The sequence below is a fragment of the Suncus etruscus genome, chromosome 1 (genome assembly GCF_024139225.1).
Source record: "Suncus etruscus isolate mSunEtr1 chromosome 1, mSunEtr1.pri.cur, whole genome shotgun sequence".
NCBI classification, from domain to species: Eukaryota; Metazoa; Chordata; class Mammalia; order Eulipotyphla; family Soricidae; genus Suncus; species Suncus etruscus.
In genome coordinates this window covers 36,487,824-36,509,375 of record NC_064848.1, presented here as the reverse complement: position 1 = coordinate 36,509,375, position 21,552 = coordinate 36,487,824, and the positions used below count along the sequence as shown (strand labels likewise).

The following is a 21,552-nucleotide window of genomic DNA, read 5'->3' as shown; positions in this document are numbered from 1 at the left end:
GCTGCCGGGTATAACCCAAAAACAAACAAACAAAAAAGACAGTATGCTTAATTATGTGGCTCCGATGTATGTCAATTTTATTAATAGCATATATTATCATTTAAAACCATGTTGACTTCAAATTTTAGTTTTTGCTAGTGAGGGCATTGAAGTTCAAGATCTTTAGTTTCTAGACATAGTTTTCTTATCTGCTCCAGTACTTGAATTCACTGAAATCATTGAAGATTCTGGTTGAGATTATTAAAACATCAATAACTTTTCTGTTTTATTTTTATATTCTCCACTTTCTCAAACAGAGCTGACAGTAAACTTTCAAAATATTTAGTCCCATCAATTTGACAGTTTAACAAAGTGGATAATAATGTGACCCCTAAGGAAAACTAGAGTTTGCATAATTTACTATCTAACTCTCTGGTTCCAAAATAAAACATTTATCATTTGCAAGCCTTCTTTTTATTATACCAAAACTAGGATAAAAGTAAATTTTAGTTTTTACAACTACTGTAAAGATAAATTAGATGCAAATTAATTTATTAGTTCCCCAATATCCAATTATTTTTTGTTTCAAAATTTAACTTTTTATTAGTTTACATATTTTCAGTGGTTGCAAACACATTTTATAAATTGATGAATTAATTTGGGTGTTGGTGCCACACACCTGCTGATGCTTCAGAGCTACACAGAAGTTGCTCAAAGTTTAACTGCAAGCAAGGCAAGAGCTTTAATCCCTGAATTATGTCTCCGGTCATTTGTTTATTTACTTTTTTATTATTTTTTAATTTTTATTAATTATAAGCACCATAGTTTACAAGATTTTTCCCATAGTTATAATGTTTTCTACAACTGAGTTTCAGTCAAGCATACTTGAGCAAATTTTAATTGTTTTTAATTGTTAAGATCAGAGAACTAAAGGTTTGAAGTACATGCATTAGGTCCTAGGTTTTATTGGGCCCTGACACTCACTTCAGATCTCGTACCATTGCTTGGAAGTTCTGTATCTCAAAAAAAATTAGATTTTCTTGTCAGATTCTTTTTATATTCAAGACTTTGATTTCTTTTTGTTGTTATTCTTATCATAGTCTCATATTCTTCTTGTCATAAGCACATTGACTAACTTATTGTCCCTGTTATTGACCCTCAGATACATCAATTTTAAATCCTCCAGACCTTTAATTGTATGATTCCCTTCCTCATGTACACACCTCTTTCTTTCCATCCTCTTGTATCCACCCTCAATCTCTTCCTCTAGCAGTCTCCCACAGGAGTGACTCCTGATACTCAGAGGAACTCATCTGTGATGCAAGACTTGTGAACAAGAGTTGGACTCACACAGCTGTATAAAAGGCAATAGCCTTTTTCTATACTATATTTCTGACAGCTCCCACCCCAGTCATATCTGAATGCATAGTATTTGACATAGGAAAGGAAGGAAGTATATATTTGGTTGAATTTTATTAATCCTAGTATTTCAGTGTTTCTGTTCTTATGTTTAGGAGGGCTAGATTACACTAAACAAAATAGTTTGTCTACTGTAAGGTATTACCTATAAACCTAAACAAAAGTTTCCACCCACTTCTACTTTCCCATAACCACTTCTATTGATATGTAATAGCCCATGGGATACTTTTGTTTCTGAATAGACCTTCCCCCTCTTGGGATTGGAACTTGGTTTGAATAAAGAAAAGAGTCTTGCTTGGCCACCAGAGAGGCAGCACATGGTAGAGAGAGGCCATGAGGCATAAAAGACATGGGACAAAAAGCAGGTAACTCTGATAAATCTTGTGTGACTGGCTTGGTATTATTACTCCGCTGCTAATGTGCTTTATCAGACCTGCCCTCCTTAGGTGTTAGAAACATGGTGCCTGGGATGGTCTCACCCAACTCATGGATTTTTTTTTATTTTATAATCTACCATATGATGAAGTTTATTGTGTTCTTAAACTGTATAATGTTCACAAGCATTATAGTGATATTAATATTACATTTTAATCCTTTCTTTTTTTGGAGGAACAAAACACTCAGTAATGTTCAGGGTAAAAACTGGCTTTATATTCAAGACTCACTCCTGGTGGAATTTGGGGACTATTTTTGGTGCTGGTTGGCTGAGAGCAAGGAAAAAACCTTATCAGCTGTGCTAAATCTACAGCCTGCATTTATATTCTTGATTGCTTAAATTGGGAGTTAATATAAAAATTCAGAAAGAACTATAAAAAATAATGGGAAAGCAAATGGTTTTCTTAAACTGATACATAATGTCATGTTAAAGTAATTTCTTGAGGCTTATTTAAGACTTATTTTTAAATATAGAATTCAAGTGTTCACTGCTGGTGGGAATGCCATCTAGTCTAGCCTTTATGGAAAACAATAAGAAAATTCCTCAAAAAACTGGAAATTGAAATTCCATATGATCCAGCTATTCACTCCTGGGGATATACCCTAGAAACACAAAAAATACAATTTAAAAATCCCTTCCTCACACCTATATTCATTGCAGTGCTATTTAAAATAGCCAGACGCTGGAAGCAACCAAGATGCCCTTCAACAGATAAATGGCTAAAGAAACCATGGTACATATACACAATTGAATATTATTTAGCTGTCAGGAGAGATGAAGTCATGAAATTTTTCTATATGTGGATTTACATGGACTCTATTATGTTAAGTGAAATAAGTCAGAGGGAGAAAGATAGACACAGAATAGTCTCACTCATCTATGGGTTTAAAAAAAAATTAAAGACATTACTGTAACAACGCCCAGAGAAACAAGAGTTAAGTGCTGGAGGAACTGGAATGACTGGCTCACAATTTGAAGCTCACCACAAAGAGTGGATAACTCTGTTAGGGAAATAACTACACTAACAATTAGCATGACAATGTTACAGAATGAAAGAAGTAAAATGCCTGTCAAGAATACAGGCAGGGGTGGGGGTGGAAAGGAGGCATTGGTGGTGGGAACATTGCACTGGTGAAGGGGGGTATTCTGTTTATAACTGAAACCCAACTACAAATATGCTTGTAATCATGGTGCTTATATAAATATTTATATATAAAGAAGAATTCAAGTGTTAGATTTTAATTGCTGTATTAAAGGTTAAGTTGTATATTGGGGGATAAAATTTAGAGTATAATATTCTAATATTCTTTCTTCCATTGTGGTAGCTTATCTTAATAGCAAAACAATAGAATTATTCTAGTCAAATATTTAGTTCAACTAGTTTGTTTCTACACTTGATCTTAGCCAAAAGGCCAAGAAGCGATCAACTAGTTTGTTTCTAATAAGATCAAGTGGTCTATCTAACTGTATAATTTTTTTGTTCATTGGCTTTAAAAACATTTAATATTCAGTATTAGAAAAAGCAGAAATAAATAAAATAGTACACATTGTAATCAGTGCAGAATAAGTTTTATTCATAGTAAAGCTGAAGCATAATAAAATATTCATTCAATTGATATTTGTCCTTTAACCTATGAAAACAGTAATTTTAGTTAACAGATGATTCTACAAATAATTTTGTTATGATATAATAATAACAGGGATTCCAGGTTCTTACAGTGTGATAAACAGAATAATTATCACATCTGATTATTCTATAGTCCACACAAAGTCACTCGATACCCAGTAGTTAAGAGGTCATCTCTATGTCTACAATAAATGTATCACTTTTCCATTAAAACATGGCATATGCTCTTAGAAGTGTTGATTATTTAAAAATACCTATGTGACCAAGTCTATTGAGCTTAAAGTCTACATTTTTATGGGCACTTACATTTAAACTCTGTTTAATATGGCAAATGGTTAAGAGCAACTTACAAACACCATTAAATTTCACCGCTAATTACTAATAATGGAAATAAAGCTAGCACCTGTCTCAGCTGCTTTAGATTTTAGATTGCACTTAATAAACAGTTGAGAAAATTCCCTGTTGCTAAACATTACTGGGGCTATTTGCATTCTGATTTTCAACGAGTTATAATGATTTCTACTCTCATAGTCATCTGACCAAAAAGAAAAAAAAATAGAACATGGGTCTGGAGGGGCTGTACAGTGTGTAAGGTCTTGCATGTGGTCAAACTGGTTTTTATCCCTGGCATACTGTATGGTCCCTTGAGTCCACTAGGAATGATTCCTGAGTGCAAAGCCAGGAATAAACCTGAGTATCACTGAGTGTGCCCCCCCCTTAAAACAAGCAAACAAATAGGAATTACAATATAGGACTTAATTATTTTCTATATTTCAATTTAAAGTAATTTATATAATATCCTACAATTCAAAACTAACTTGATTATAGAATAAAAATTTGCCTTCTATGTTAATTATTATATCTTTATTGAGAGGTTATTAAGATGAGAATGTCTGTGTAGTAAATGAGAATTCACATACAAAAAAATAAAGATCCATTTAAAATGAATGTGGGAACTATAGAGCTTAGTGATCTTTGACATCTAAATCTTGCTTCTTTTTAGGCATCCTTTGTTGGTCCTTAAATTGTGTTGTTAGTTTTGGTTTTTGAAGTTTGAAAGTTAAAAATCAGATAGATAAACTGAAAGAATGTTTAAATGCAACATGAAAACAAATAGCATCACTGATTATTAATAATAAGTGGGCAAAGGAAAGTTTCATACCAGTTTGAAGAAAAATAATTATCTAACTTTTATGCTGATATATGCGTGTTAAAATATGTAATAAGAAATAGACAGAAATATGTCATAAAACCTCATTATTCTGCAAGAAAAATGATCATAAAATAAGGAAAATGATTCTCTTTGATGGCCCATTCAATTTTTGTCCTGAAATGCATAAAATATTTTTATTTGATTTAGGATTTTAAACCAACTGAATCATAGACACAGTAGCTATAATCATGTAAATTATTGTCTTCAATTTAATGCAGATTTAAACAATTTCAAAGTGCACCACAGGTACTTTTAAAATTGTAAACATGAAATGTACAGGATAACCAGAAGATGGCAGTATGGCAGCTATTTAGAAAATTGATAGATTAAAAAAATCTACATCAAGCAAAAAATTTTAGGAATATGGTAAACAGAGTAGTTTCTAATCACCAAATTTTCTCAGCATAATAAACATAACTAAGGAAAAGTCTGTTAGGAACAAGAACAGGTTCCTTACTGAAAATTAAGCAAGATAACAGAAAATTGAGGGAGAGTCAAGGTTTTTCTAATGTGCTTTCAGAAAATTGTAAATAAACTTGATATAACCTTTTATGAAAAAGAAGAACACATCTTAAAATTTCAAAGAGCTGAGCTCTGATATTGTGAAATAACCAATTACTTTTGTCTAGACCATTAGGCAAGAAATAGAGGTCATTATAATAATGGCATAGTTTCAAACCAAACTTTTTAAATGAATAATTTTTAAGTCCTTTTTAGCTCTTAAAAAAACTGTCTATAATTTAATGATCTTAAACGTATTAATCAAAAATGTATGCGATTTGTTTTTAAAGATCTAGGATAACATTTTTCTAAAAATGATTTTATAACTATTGCACTTAATTTACAGTTCAAGAAAATATTTCTTAAATTCATAAAAATTATTGTAATGAAATTACAGTAGCATATTTGCAAATTGAGCAAGACAGACAATTGCTTGTTAGGGACGAGTTTGGGTTTTTATACATGTTCATTCAAAATTTATTTATTGAATAGTATAATATTCTGTACATTCTTAGCATTGATTAAATCACATTTACTATTCTAGAAGATAAATAATAAAGTAAAAGTTATTCAGAAGACCAAACGTTTATTTTCAAAAATATATACCTATTAGCAGCTAACTCTAATCATTGTATATGCTTAATAAACAATTTCTTGATATTATTTGTGAATACAATAGCTATTTAAATATCTTTTATGCATATTAAATGTAATTAAGGGTGAAAAATTATAAGTAAGATTTTCAAATATAAATCTACAGAATAGTTAACAAAAAATGGGAGAATATCACTGAAAAATCCAGGTAGGAATAGTTTCTACCTCATTTTGTCCTGCAGTGGGCAGCAGAGGATTAGCTAGGTTTTGAGGTTTCTAAAAGATTAAAAACAAAGCAAAACTGTGGAAACTGCACAGATAAGAATTGACTAGAAGATTTGAGATATAGAAAAACATTTTATGAAAGATGCCAGTGGTGATGAGTATTTTTATAAAATACTGTGTTTTGTCTCATCAAAAAGTAATACAACAAGCTATAAAATGACAACATTTTGCAGCCAAGCAAGTTGTAACTCAAATAAGTAAAACCAAAGGACAGAGAACCATGCCATAAAGATGGTTTTCACCAAAAATACCTCTGCCTCTATATATAAAATTAGAGAAAAATTGGGAATGTATTATTGAGGCAAATTGAACCTTCCTGAAGAAACCCTACAGTAATCAAAGAGATGGAAAGAACAATCTTGCTAAAAGGCTTTAATCCTACATGTAAAATGTTTTCTCCTCATCTCCCACCTTAGTATAGATTCTTGGTATTTTTAATTGAATAACAAAATAAAGTAAATATTTTATGCAAACAAATTATTATTTGGGCATATTTACTATCAATACATTTCTCTCTCTTTTTAATTTAATTCCCTATACTTAGGCTTATACTGAAAACCTAATTGAGTGACTAAATTTATGGAAGCTTACTTATAGGTATAGTCACTTTGCTCTCTGAAGTTTTCCTTGGTTTTGTGAAAGATTTTTTTTTTTCAAAAGAAGAAAGCATGCATATTCTACAAGGAAATTTGGTTTTGAAACTTTTAAATATACAATTCCGTTTTTAGGTAGGAATCACAGAATCATAAATATAAGTAACAAGCAGAGTACTGTACATTAAATAGAACATATACATAGAAGCAGAAATACATGCTATAAGATCAATTCACTATCTACCTCGATTATGTTTGTAGCTTTTTGTGTTACATGCTCTTAAGTGATAGAATATCACAGTACACACTTGACTAAGAAGTTTGGATCAATTTCTGAAAGCATTAGAGAACTGTTATAGACTTTCATGTCAAAACATAAGTGAAGCATAGAGTTTCAGTTTTCTACTTTAAAATTGATCCATATAAAGAATAAGAGAGTTAAATGTTTCTTAATGCACATTCTCACCATTCATTATGCTTACTTAATATATGAACAAATGTTGCTAATTTAAAGTATTATAGGTTTTGATATATTATAAACTTCAGGGATCCCACTTTCTGGATAGTTTTTCTCTTATGATTTATTTTCTATTATCTAAGTTGCTATTTTTCATTGTATTTATGAGTTTGAATGTGCTATTACCCCGTATTAACATATTATATAATAAAATTACATATCTAAGTTTTTATAATTTATAAAACTTAATTTTCAGGGTTGTTAATTATTGGTTTTCAGATTTTTAATATCTCTATCTCTAATTGTTTTAATTGTTTGTTTTTGTTTTGGGGCCATACCTGGTGCCAGTCAAGGGTTAGTCCTGGCTCTGTACTTAGAAGGACAATACTAGATCGAGGAATCGAGCCCAGGTAGATCCAAACAAATGCCCTAACTGCTGTGGTATCTCTCTGGTCTCATCTACTATTCTTATACCTTTAATATACATGGCTTTTTATGATAAAAAATATTAACAAATTATTTTAAACATTGTTATATGCATAGAAGACTAACAGGTAAGAGGCATTTTATGCACATTATTAGGTGCCTCAAATTTTTTCTACCTGTGTTTTCTTTTCTGTCTTAATTTTTTAAAATCTTTTCAATCCTATGTAAAAATATGTGTTTAGGAAAGCAAGTGATAAATGTGTCAAAAGAAAATTGAAAGAGAAAAATTAACATAATTAAAATTTGAACAAATGAGTATTGACTTTATTTTGATTAAAATTTCAATATTGACTTGATTTTAATTAAATGTGTTGATCTCTTTATATTTATTATATAAATATTTAAAATAAATTTTATATTTATTGTAGATGTTTATTTTTATTATATTAAACACCTGCCCTAATGGAAAAAGAATCTGTATTTTCCTCAACCAAATGACTATTTTTCTCTCTGTAACTAATATACTTACAGTGGAATCTCCAGATTATATTCTATTTTATTCAACAACTCTAGTATCTATTATGAATTTGCCTATAACAATGATCACAAATTTACATGGCATATGGGATTTTATACTTTTATTATTTTGCAGTAAACAAGTAATAAAACTTGTTTCTTAAATATGATTTATAATTAGGGGGAAATAGTAAAATATTATATTTATATATACATATTTTTAATTTTGTGTTTGAATTAGGCTTTTTCTTTCACTTCTTTGAATGGCATTGTCTACGTTATACTATCATTCTTTCCCCTAAACATCTTGCTATATTTTGCAGATAAAAAGACTTCTAAGAGATAGCACAGTGGTAGGGCATTTGCCTTGCACACTGCAGATCCAGGTTTGATGGTGATTTGAATCCCGGCATCCCATATGCTCCCTGTGCCTGCCAGAAGCGATTTCTGAGCACAGAGCCAGGAATAACCCCTGAGCGCCACTCAAAAAAAGACTTATCAGGGCCTGGAGAGATAGCACAGTGGCGTTTGCCTTGCAAGCAGCCTATCCAGGACCAAAGGTGGTTGGTTCAAATCTCGGTGTCTTATGTGGTCCCCCGTGCCTGCCAGAAGCTATTTCTGAGCAGACAGCCAGGAGTAACCCCTGAACAACGCCGGGTGTGGCCCAAAAAAACAAAACAAAAAAAACTTATCATCCCTTAAGCTACTCATACAAACCATGTCCATGCCATTATAAATAAAATGTATTCGTAAGATGCATTAATATAACATAAAATTTAAATTTTTTTTCTTTTTTTTTTTAAATTTATTTAAACACCTTAATTACATACATGATTGTGTTTGAGTTTCAGTCATGTAAAGAACACCACCCATCACCAGTGCAACATTCCTATCACCAAATTTTTTTTCTTATAGTGTTGTCAGTTTCAGTGCTATGTAATACTTGAGACTCTATGGTCTGTTATGCCGCTAATTTGCTAATTTAAAGTATTAAGTGAAAAGAAGTTTTAATAAATCTTCACAACTACCTTATTAAAGTTTACCATAACATTGGAAGACAATTTTAAAATAAGAAAAAGCAGTAAAGTGATTTGTACTCATATATTGTAAGATTAGAATTTTATTTAAATACAAACTAAGGTTATATGGTTGAATGTTTTTTACACTTTAGGAATTCTGAAAGGGTTAAGTCAAAATTATACCACTAAATTACTCTTTTCCAACTCTAAACTTTTCCTCAGATATTCTGAATAAACATTTCTCTAAAGTATGGTAATTTAGAATTGATAACAATATTTTCTGCATATGTTGACTTCATGCTCTGTATAATTATTTCTAAAATATGACCCTTAAAACTAAATGTGTTTCGCATCAAAGATTAATATATGATTTTACTTTTTCAATATATGGAAAGCAAACATGGCTTTGGTCATTCTTATACAGAACCTTTTGGACTCTTTTTAAGTGTTCTGTAAATCTATTGGCTGAAAACACATTAATGCAAATTACATTGTCTTATTTTGTGACTTCTACAGTTATCAGAGACTTACCAAGAATTCCCCCCACACATACTATTTAAAATCACTAATGGATTTGCAGCTAACCCCTGACTTCAGTTTCGGTCAGTTGCCTTCAGTATCACTTATGTATTCACTGAGCTGATAAGTACTATGGTTCATTTTACTCTTGAGCAAACCAAGTTTAAAGAGAAAAATAAAGGCAGAAAAAATACTCATATAAATAATTGAGATGAAGGTGGTAAAAAGCCCTTGGTTGCTTCCTAATTTTTGAAAAGATATAAGAAAATTTTTGTCTTTGATGGGGTCAAAGTTAAGTAAGTGAAAAATCCCATAGCAGAAGAAAGGGGAGAAAACAAAAGTGTATATAGTAGTTTACTTAAACTATTATGGCTCCTCTGGATTAATTTAAACTGAATTTTATTCTAAATTAAAATTTTCATAAATTTATTATATTATGTTTTGGCTTAATTATTATTCTTACCTGCCTTTGTTGACTAGTCTTAATGTCACATTACATCTGGATTTGCTAGTTCACCAAGAAGTGTATATTAACAGCTAAGGTATTAGTTGTTAAAAATCAGGAAGCTAACAAAGCTTTTGTCCAAAGAAGAAACCTAAAGAAATTAAAAGCTTTTCTCTGTTAAAATAACTCAAATATTTCTTACAAAATATAAATTAGATGTTTTTTTTCACATTGCACTCCACAACAAACTTAAAAAATAAATTTATCTTTCATTGTAGGAAAAATGGAAATATATAAATACACTAAAACAGATATAATATTTGAACTAGCATTTAAGGCACTGTATAATATTTAAACAAGCTTAAGACTTAAGAGAATAATGAGAGGGGCCAGAGAGATAGCATGGAGGTAAGGCGTTTGCCTTTCATGCAGGAGGTCATCGGTTCAAATCCCAGCACCCCATATGGTCCCCCGTGCCTGCCAGGAGCAATTTCTGAGCCTGGAGCCAGGAATAACCCCTGAGCACTGCCGTGTGTGACCCAAAAACCAAAAAAAAAAAAAAAAAAAAAAGAGAATAATGAGAAAACATTTTTAATATTTTACCCTTGTTTTATTTTTAAATAATGCTATTCATGATAGCTTGGGAAGAATTTAAATAAAATATTTAAATATAGTTGTAAAGGTAAAACACTAAATCTCATGCAATTAGTCTTCTTATACTAAATTGCATTATCTCATATTTTAAGCGTTTCTTATTATACATCTGAACAAAATACAATATATTAATTACAAAATAATAAAATGATTTTACATTCTGAGTATTTTCTCAATATTGTATATGCTAATTTTATTGAGAATTCACATTTATTGAGGATGTAAGAACGAAAATAGTGTAGTTGCTATGGAGTTTGCTTTGTGTATGACCAACCTGGGTTTGATCCCCTGCACCTCAAGTGGTTGCCTGAAGATTCAAGAGAAAGCCCTGAGCACCATCATTCATGGCTCAAAAACAAACACAAATTAGGTTTTGAAAAATATTGTTGAATGATAATTTTGATAGTCTGGTAAATATTTAAGTAGGTATGGGGCCAGGGAGGTGGCGTTAGAGGTAAGGTGTCAGCCTTGCAAGCGTTAGCCAAGAAGGACCACAGTTCGATCCCCCAGCCTCCCATATGGCCCCCCTCCAATTTCTGAGCATTTAGCCAGGAGTAACCTCTGAGCATCAAAAGGGTGTGGCCTGAAAAACCAAAAAAAAAAAAAATTAAGTAGGTAAAATTCCAGAGTCAACGTTCTCCAGTATCCTTATTTTAACTTCCACATGAATTACTAAGAGCTCTTTATCCTCATCATATTACTTCTTCAAAATTACATATACTGATGAGGTAAAAATTGATGGCTTCAGTTTTAGTTCTGCCACTAATTGTCTTGCTTTAGCATAGTCAGATTCCTTAAATCTTCGCCAATATTTCAGCACTATTTAGAAACTGCGACAAGATGTTCCCATTGTCCTTTCTAATCTCATATTGGTGAGGTTGGGGAAACTCTCCCTTGCCATTTCTTTTCAAGTTTGGCAAATAAAAAAGCTCACATCTAACATATTGGCGGGAGAAAGATCATTATATTCATCTGGGAAATATACATAAATATGAGGATTCCAAAGAGGGTCAATTTTGATTTTATGATTGAAATGTCACACTTGACTTATGAAAGAGGGATACAGATTTGATACTTCAAGAGTTTAAAACAATTTATAGGAAATTAAGAAAAGAATGTTTGACAAAGAACTCTTTGTAGGGCCATGCAGAAGATAATGAGACAGAATAAAATTTTAACGTATTTTTAGGTTCCTCTGAGTCTATTACACTGAGTTTGTAGTCATTGGACTTTGTTCCTTAAAAACTTGCTTTTTGAAATACATATTAAAATTTACTAGTCAACTGAATCAAAGAAGGTCTTGGGCTCTTGCACTATCTTTTGAATCTGAATTATTGATAGTTCAAAACAACTCACATGTGCAAATAGCGTGATTCATTGTTATATTTTTGTTTCCCAATCAAAGCTTACCTCACTCTAACGTTTTCCATAATTTTAAATAGTGGGTTTTTATTCTTTTAAATGTTGATATGAAATTTGTGGGCTAAATCTGAAGATGCTCAGGAGTTACTGTTGGCTCAATAGTTGCTCCCTGTGGTGTTCAGGAACTGAACCCACAGGTTTCTTATCTGCAAGGCAAGTTCTCTAACTGTTGGTCTGCATCCATGGTCCATCAACCATCTTTTAAAGAAAAAAAATGTGTTTCTACAGTCAATGGGCTATTTATTAGTATAGACAACAGATCTTGAAAATGTCAAAAATTTAGCTTATCTGCCTTTTATTTTAAAACTTACATATGGCTATAAGAAACATAGAAGTTTATATCTAAAGATGGTCAGGTATGTTTTCTCAAAATCAACTATTCTGCATTGTGAAGGGGGAGATGAAAGATATTAAGGAAATACCTAAGGAAAGAATAACAGTAGAAACAGGGAAAGAGATACTACACATATAAACATCTGGCTTAGAAATTGATGAATAATAATAGCTAAGAAATTATAAAAAAGTGATATTTTGAAAAAAGATGATATAAAATAATATATACAGGAGACAGTCCTTTTTAAAATCTCAGAAAATTTATTAAGATTGAACTTCAACTGAAAAGTTTTACATGGTTAAAGCCAATCTTTACAAGATTTTGCATAATATTTAAACTATGAAATTATTTAATATTGATCAGTTTGATCTAGTTGATTTATTTTTCTTATCTCTGTTGCCTTTTACTGAAAAATAGCCCTTATATGTTTCTTGTGAATATTTTGATTTTAAAAAATATTTTATATTTTTAAAAATAATATCTTTATTTAAACACCATGGTTCCAAATATGTTCATAGTTTGGTTTAAGTCATAAAATGTACACCACCCTTTCATCAGTGCAGATTTCCCATTGCCAAAAGTCCGCATTTCCCTCCTCCCCCAGCCCCATACTGTCTTAGAACTGATATTCTATTTCTATCTCTCAAACTAACATTGTCATGATAGTTGTTAGTGTAGTTATTTCTCTAACTGCACTCAGCAGTCTTTGTGGTAAGTTTCGTATAATGTGCTGGTCAATTTGGTCCTGATCTCTATTGTCTCTGTGTATCATTACCACACTGTCTTTTATTTTTCTTAATCGCACAGATGAGTGAGACTATTCTATGTCTGTCTCTCTCCCTCTGACTCAGTTCACTCAGCATAATTATCTCCATGTCCATCCATGTATAGGATTCATGACTTGATTTTCCTTAACAGCTGTGTAGTATTCCATTGTGTAGAGGTACCACAGCTTCTATAGCAACTCATCAATTGTTGTGCACTTGGCTTATTTCCAGATTCTGGCTATAGTGAATAGATCTGCAATGAAAATAGACATGCAGAGGGCATTTTTGTATGTGTGTTTTTATATATCACTGGGAGTGTAACTTCTGAGTCATATGGAAATTAATTTTCCAATTTTTTGAGCAATATCTATATTTTTTCTAGAAAGGCTGGACTAGATGGCATTTCCACCAACAGCAAATGAGAGTTCCTTTTTCATTGCATTCCTGCCAGCAGTGATTGTTCTTGTTCTTTGTGATAAGTGTCATTCTGTGTGGCGTTAGATGATTTCTCATCATTATTTTGACTTAGATCCTGCTGATTAGTGACGTGGAGCATTTTTATGTGACATTTGGCTATCTAATTTTCAGCTTTTAGGAATGTCTGTTCATTTCTTCTCCCCATTTTTTGATGGGGTTAGATATTTCTCCTTGTTAACTTGTCAGTAACTTGTATATCTTAGATATTAGTCATTTATCTGGTGGGTATTTGGTGAATAGTTTCTCCCACTCCAAAGGTGGCCTTAATGTCCTAGATATATTGTTTCCTTTAAGGTGCAGATGCTTCTCAAATTAATGTAATACCATTTGTTTATCCTTGCTTCCACTTGTTTGTACAATAGTGTTTCATCCTTAATGATGCCTTTAGTCTCAATGTCATGTAGTGTTTTGCCTACATTTTCTTCTATATACCTTGTGGTTTTGGGTCTGATATCAAGGCCTTTAATTCATTTTTATTTGATTTATTTGATTTTTGTATGGTGTGAGAGGGAGGTCTGAGTAAACTTTTTTGCTTGTGGCTGATCAGTTGTCACAAGATCACATGTTCAAGAGGCTTTCCTTGCTTCATTTTGCATTTTTTTTGTCATTTTATCAAAGTTTTATTGATTGTATGTCTGAGGGACATTCTCTGAATATTCAAGTCTATTCCACTGATCTAAAGGTCGGTCTTTATTCCAATACAATGCTGTTTTAATGATTATAGTTTGTAATGCACTTTAAAGTTAGAGAAAGTGATGCCTCCCATCTTCTTTTTCCTAAGGTTGTTTTAGATATTCGTGGGCATTTATTGCTCCAAATGAATTTTAGGAGTGTTTGATCCACTTCTTTGAAGAATGTCATGGGTATCCTTAGAGGGATTGCATTAAATCTGTACAGAGCTTTGGGAGTATTGCCATTTTAATGATGTTACTCCTACCAATCCATAAATAGGGTATATATCTTAATTTCCTTGTGACTTCTTTTTTTTTCTTGAAGCAGTGTTTTGTAGTTTTCTTTGTTTAGTTATTTAAGTTGATTCCAAGGTTTTTGAGTTTTTCTGGCACTATTTTGAATGAAATATTTTAATGTATATTTCTTCTCTATCATTATTTATTATTATCATTTATTAATCATTATCAAAAGGCCATTAGTTTTTGTGTAAATTTTGTAGCCTGCCCTTTGCTATAAGAAACTATTATTTCTAGAAGCTGTTTGGTTTAGTCTTTAGGATTTTTTAAAGTATCATGTCATGGCATAGTATCATATCATCTACAAACAGTGAGAGCTTGACTTCTTCCTTTCCTTTTTAGATTACTTTGATATCTTTTTAGAGCAAGATTTATTTTATTTTGGCCAGGAGTAATCCTGAGTGTCACTGGGTGTAGTCTCCCCCAAATAAAACAAGGTATCTTTTTCTTGCCTATTTTCCACGGCAAGTACTTCCAGTACTATGTTAAGTAGAAGTGGTAAGGGAGGGGTTTATTTTGTGCCAGATTTTAGAAAAATGGCTTTCAGTTTATCTCTATTGATAATATTTACCATGAGCTGTAATAAATGGCTTGACTATATTGAGAGTTTCTTCCATTCCCATCTTTTAGAGAGTTCTTATTATGAATGCATGTTGGATCTTATTAAATGCTTTATCTGCATCTATTGCTATACTAAATTTTTTTGTTTATAAGATATATACATTTATTGACTTGCAAATTTTAACAATTATTGAATCTTTAAAATGAATCATACTTTGTCATGACATATGACTTTCTTGATGAGGTTTTATATCCTATATGCTAGGATTTTTTTGAGCAGATTGCATCCATGTTCATAAGGGATATTTGTAGTTCTCTTTTTTTGTGGTATCTCTGTTGCTTTGGTATCAGGATAATGTTAGATTTGTAAAAAAAACATATTTAAAAAAGAACTATGGAAAAAAAACATTTGGGAGTGTTTCTGTCTTCTTGATTTTCTGAAAGTTCCTGATTGGTAGCAGGTCCTCTTGAAAGGATGGAAATTATTTGTTAGTGAATTCATTGGGCCTGGGCTTTTGTTTTTAGAAAAAAAATTTGATACCATTTTAATTTCCTCAATAGTGGTGAGTCTGTTCAGATATTCAAGATCATCCTGGTTTAAACATATGAGGTTATAAGAATCCGACATTTTTTCTATTTATTCCAGGTTCTCTTGTTTTGTGGCATTGAGTTTCTCAAAGTTGTCTTTGATTACCTTTTGGGTTTCTTTAGTATCTGAGTTATCTCCTCCTTTTCATTTATAATTTGATTCTTTTTTAGTTTTGCTAGTGGTTTATCTATCTTATTTTTTTTCCAAAGAACCATCTCTTAATTTTATTTATCTTTCAGAATATTTTTGGGATTTCCAATTTATTAATTTCTGCTCTAAGCTTTTTTTTGTCTGTTTGTTTTCATTTTGGGTCACACCTAGCAGTGCTCAGGGGTTACTCTGGGCTCTACACTTAGAAATCAGTCCTGGAAGGCTCTGGGGACCATATGGGATGCTGGGACTCAAACCACCATTCTTCTGCATGCAAGGCAAATGCCCTACCTCCATGCTATCTCTCCAGTCTCTATGCTTTATTATTTCTTTATGTCTGACTATTTTGGGCCATTTTTTATCACTTTCTAATTTTATGCTGTGTCATCAAGTTATTTATGTAAGCCCCCTTTCTTCCTGATCAGTGCATGCAAAGCTATAAATTTTCCTCGTTTGCTGTGTGCAACAAGTTTTGATAATTTTTGTCTGTCTCTGTCTCTTTTGTTTCCAAGAATCTTTTGATTTTTCCTTTTATTTTATCTCTGACCAGTAGTGAGATGTTTAATTTTTAGGTGTTAAAGTTTTTTCTGTGTCAGTAATTCACTTCGATATTCAGACATTATGATCTGAGAAGGTAGTTCATACAATCTCTATACTCTTAATTTGTGAAAGTATATTTGATGGGTCAACCATGTGGATGCTCCTGAAGAATGACCTATGAGCATTCTAGATAAATGTATATTCCGTTTTCTGAGGATAGAGATCCCTATATATATACATATATATGTATATGCTACTTTCTTCTATTCCTCCTTTCAGAGCAAATGTATTCTTGTTATTTTTCAGCCTGGTTGACCTATCAAAGGGTGACAGGGTGGTGTTGAGGTCTCACACTATTATTATGTTACTATTGATATCTTCCTTCAAATATGTCAACAATTATTTAAAATATTTTGTTGGGTCCCTCATTGGTTATGTATATATTAGGAGTGTGATTTCTTCCTGTTACATATCCCTTGATTATAAAGAAATGTTTATATCTGTCCTTTATAACTGTTTTAAGTCTAACATCTGTGTCATCTGATATTAATAGGGCCACCCCAGCCTTCTTAATGTTGTCATTTGCTTGGACAATTTTCCTCTAACCATTACTTTTGAGTCGAAACTTGTTTTGATTACTCAGATGAGTTTCTTTTTGGCAGAAGAATGTTGGATTTAGCCTTCTGACCAATTTTGCCACTCTGTGTCTCTTAACTGGTGCATTTAGACCATTTATATTGAGAGATATAGTATTTATGGAAATTAGAGTCATCTTTCTGTAGGAGTTGTTGTGTCTGTTGGTCTATGTTGTCTTAAAGTAGAATTTTTAGTTTGTCTATTTTTTTTAAATAATGTTTATTGTGACCAAAGTGAATTACAAATGTCTGTTGGTCTATGTTGTCTTAAAGTAGAATTTTTAGTTTGTCTATTTTTTTTAAATAATGTTTATTGTGACCAAAGTGAATTACAAATCTTTCACAGTAATATTTAAGGTATATAGTGACAATGAATCAAGACCAATTGCACCACCAGTGTTGTCCTCCTTCTACCCTTCCTCTCAGCATGCATCCTATAGTTCCCTCATTTGCCCCCAGATTGCTAGTGTAACTGCTCTCCTCTGTGTATAGCTTGTTGTAGATTGGGTATTGATTCTGTTGTTGTTGACTTTGGGTTAGGTGTTCAAGTCTGATTATTTTTATTTCCACTCAATGTTCCTATGTTCCTATGACTGTTTGGTCCTGGTACCCTTCATTATTTCCCCCCCTCCATTCATGAGTCAGAACAAGATGATTTAGTTATGTGGTTCTGTTCAAAAAATAAAACTAGAAGGATTCCTTCTAGAGGTTATAAATACCAATTTAAAGAGGAAATGGAGAAAAAGAAGAAAAAAAACAGCAACTACAAAAAAGCACCCAACTACTAAAACAATCACTATCGTATTATAACCATGAGAACAAAAGAAAATAAAAAAATTAAATTAATTTAAAATCTAAGAAAGAAAGAAAATAAAAATATAGAAAAAAGATAAAGAAAAAGAAAAAAAGGGCCTGGAGAGATAGCACAGCGGCGTTTGCCTTGCAAGCAGCCGATCCAGGACCAAAGGTGGTTGGTTCAAATCCCAGTGTCCCATATGGTCCCCCGTGCCTGCCAGGAGCTATTTCTGAGCAGACAGCCAGGAGTAACCCCTGAGCACCGCCAGGTGTGACCCAAAACACCAAAAAAAAAAAAAAAAAAAAAAAAAAAAAAAAAAAAAAAAAAAAAAAAAAAAAAAAAGAAAAAGAAAAAAAAACAAAAAAGAAGAAAGAAGGTCTGGTAAGGCAGAGTTTTGTGGATTTGTGCTTTTTTTTTTTTTTTTTTTTTTTTTGCATAGGCACAGTAATTATTGGGAAAATTAGAAAGGGAATTTCATTGGCCTAAGAGATACAGTGTTTCTCTGCCTTTGAAGCTTACTGCCAGGGGAACAAATACAGGTTTTATACATGATCATTTTCACACCGCAATGTCTCTTTAAGGTGCCAGGAAACTTTGTGATCAATGTAGATGATAAAATCAGGCCTTTGTAGCTAGAGATCTTTTTGTTTTTGTTTTTGTTTTTGTTTTGTGTGTGTGTGTGTGTGTGTGTGTGTGTGTGTGTTTGCTTTTGGGACCCACCCAGTGACACTCAGGCAGGGGCTACTCCTGGGGGAACCATATGAGACACCGGGGGATTAAACTCTGGTCCATCCTAGGTTAGCGTGTGTAAGGCAAACACCCTACATCCTCTGCCACCACTCAGGCCCCGTAGAGATCTAGGTATTTGCACAGATCACGGGACAAAGGCCAGGATAGAGTCTTTCTTTACTGTTCTAGAAGTCTGTTCCATCACAGCTGTAATCAGTCTTCTGTAATTAGTGGTCGTGGTGTTTGCTCAGATCCTAGGACAAAGCCTAGAATGGAGTCTTTCATTATAGTTCCAAAAGTTCTTCTCAGTTGCAGATGTCAAAGTCAGACCTCTGGAATTAGAGATCTTGGTTTTCATACAAATCCTTGGGCGAAGCCTAGGCTAAGATGTTTCTTATTGGTCCCATGGTAAGTTTTGCCCAGTCATGTTTGTCAAAGTCAGTCTTCTGTAGTTAGATCTTGGTTTTTGCACAGAGCATTAGGTGATGAGATAGGTCCGGACAACTCGCTCTTAGGTCAAGTTGTTGCCATTTTCTCGTTAGGATGTTATATCAAAACTGGTGCATCAGATGGTGCCAGAGTGGTATTATGAATTTCCCAGGTGGGGAGTTTGGTTCCTGGTGTTATTGCAGGAAACTGTGTCAGTTCTATATCTGTTATCTGAAGTTCGGGTTGGATGGTCGCTGTCCGATCACATGGAGTCTAAGTTGGGTTAACGTGACACATGTTCAGGATGGGAGACACCCCTGTATTATAAAATGGATGAATTCTTATCCCTTGTAGATAAGAGCTTGTTTTGTGCATAAGCTTTCCCCCTTTTTAGTGTGCCTATGCAAAAGGGAATGGTGTCATATTATATTGCTGGTGCATTTGGGGTTAAGAATAACAGGCTACACAATTTCTGTGCCCTGGTTTTGACCTGACTTTTATCCCAGGAAAGACGTTTTCTTCTAGTTTTTGTACCAAGCAGAATCAAAACAGGTGAAGTTTAAGGAAAAAATATATAGAGAAGAAATAAATAAAAATAAATTTGAAAAAAAGAGTAATTAAAGAAAATAAATGATGGAGGAGGCTACCTTTACATTTGGGAATAAACACAATAAAAGGTATTATCATAGAGGTATTAAGCATACAGAGGAAATATAGGCATTTCCACTAAGTTTTTGAGGTACTCTTGTGAGGGTGAAATCTAGGGCACATTTTTTTTTAAAGCTGGTTTTCAGACTTCAAATTTCAGCACTGCTGTTTATCTTTGAAGCTATGTATCCTTACTTCTCTATATCCCACCACTGCTTTTAGGCCTGAGAATTTCTTGTGACACATCTGCTGTAAACATTAAGGATACTCTTTTAAATGTAATTTCCCTTTTTGGTTTTTTTGCTTTAGCATTCTATTCCTATAGTATTCTATTCCTATATGTAGGATTCATCATTGTGACTAGGATGTGTCTTGTGTTTCTTTACTTTGGATCTCTTTTTGCTGGCATTTTTGGCTTGCAAGATTTGGTGCATGCACTATTTAGCTCTGGGAGTTTCTTTTCATTGATATCCTTGACGATTTATCATTGGGATTTTCATCATGGGGCTCTAGTACTCCCATGATTCATATATTGTTTCTGTTGAATTTATCAAAGACTTCTATTTCCTTTTTTTTCTGTTTTAATTTGTTTCTGGGCCATACCCAGTGACGTTTAAGGGTTACTCCTCACTGTGTGCTCAGAATTGCTCCTTGGGAGACCATATGGGTTGCTGGGGATCAAACCAAGGTCTGTCCTGGGTCAGCCGCATGCAAGGCAAATATATACACTGAATATATATCGCTGCAGCCACCGAAGACTTCTATTTTCATGTGTTCATTTCTTTAAGCATTGTTTTCCATTAACTCTTCCCTTTAAGGCTCTTTTCCAATCTCTTTTATTGTATAGAGTTGTTGCACACCTCAACTTTCAGCTCACTGATCCTGAGCTGCTGTTATTTTTTTGAAGAGGCTTTCCAGTGAGGATTTCATTTATTCTACCAAGTTTTTCAGAACTGTTATTTCTTTTTGGAGTTTTCTCATTTCTATTTTCATATTCTCTTGATTCTTATTCATGGTTCAATCAGTTCTTTACATGCTTTCTTCAAGTTTTATGAGGCTATTCTCTAGAGGTTCTCCTTACAAGTCCTCCTTCTCTTAAGTTTTATCTGAGAGACTCAAAAGTTTGATGGAACTTTTTGTGTCATCAGAGTTGCCATCTTAATTCTCTATGCATGGTAGAAGCCTGTGTTGTTTCCCTATTGTCACGCTTATAGTGTGGTGTATTCTACTTGTCATATTGGGGTTCATTGACTAATAGAAATGCATGACCATGGTAGGCTTAGCTACCCTCTGTTGACAAACCATCCATTGGCTTCGTTCTTTATGATGATGTCTGTCTAAGCTCCACTGGCTGGTTGAATAGTGCCTCTATTGATATGTGCACAGTTAGCAGAGTAGATTCTGATCTTCAGTGTGGGATCACTCATCTCTGTTGATGTGAGTTCCCAAGCTCCTTTCTTTGAGGTTACGTGGTTCTAAATGTTGCTGGAAAGTTGGAATATACTGATATTTTTTTTAACATTTTCTAGTATCTCATTTCTGAAACATGAAGACTTTCACAATATGACTTATGAACAGACTCTTGTTTTTGGTATATCTGTTGAAGAATATGACACTTCTAATTATATTCTAATTAATTTAGATACTGAGTATTTATTTCACTGACAAAATATTATATAATTGTAGTAAGACTTTTTAAAAAAAGCATAATTTGCAAGTTTATAGAATTATATATTTAAATTGAGAGAAATAATATTTTGTTCAGTTGTGGTGTCTGTATGTGTTCATGTTTATATGTATACTGACAGTTTTTATGGTATAATG

The 21,552-nt window shown here is 32.6% G+C and overlaps 1 protein-coding gene and 1 pseudogene across 3 annotated transcripts in view; one reads left to right on the top strand and one right to left on the bottom strand.

Annotated features, from left to right (window-relative positions):
• The window catches only part of PTPRD (protein tyrosine phosphatase receptor type D), a 1,813,832-nt gene that overhangs the window by 146,338 nt on the left and 1,645,942 nt on the right, over nucleotides 1-21,552 (top strand). The window lies entirely within an intron of this gene.
• On the bottom strand, nucleotides 3,141-3,258 carry LOC125994921 (uncharacterized; annotated as a pseudogene).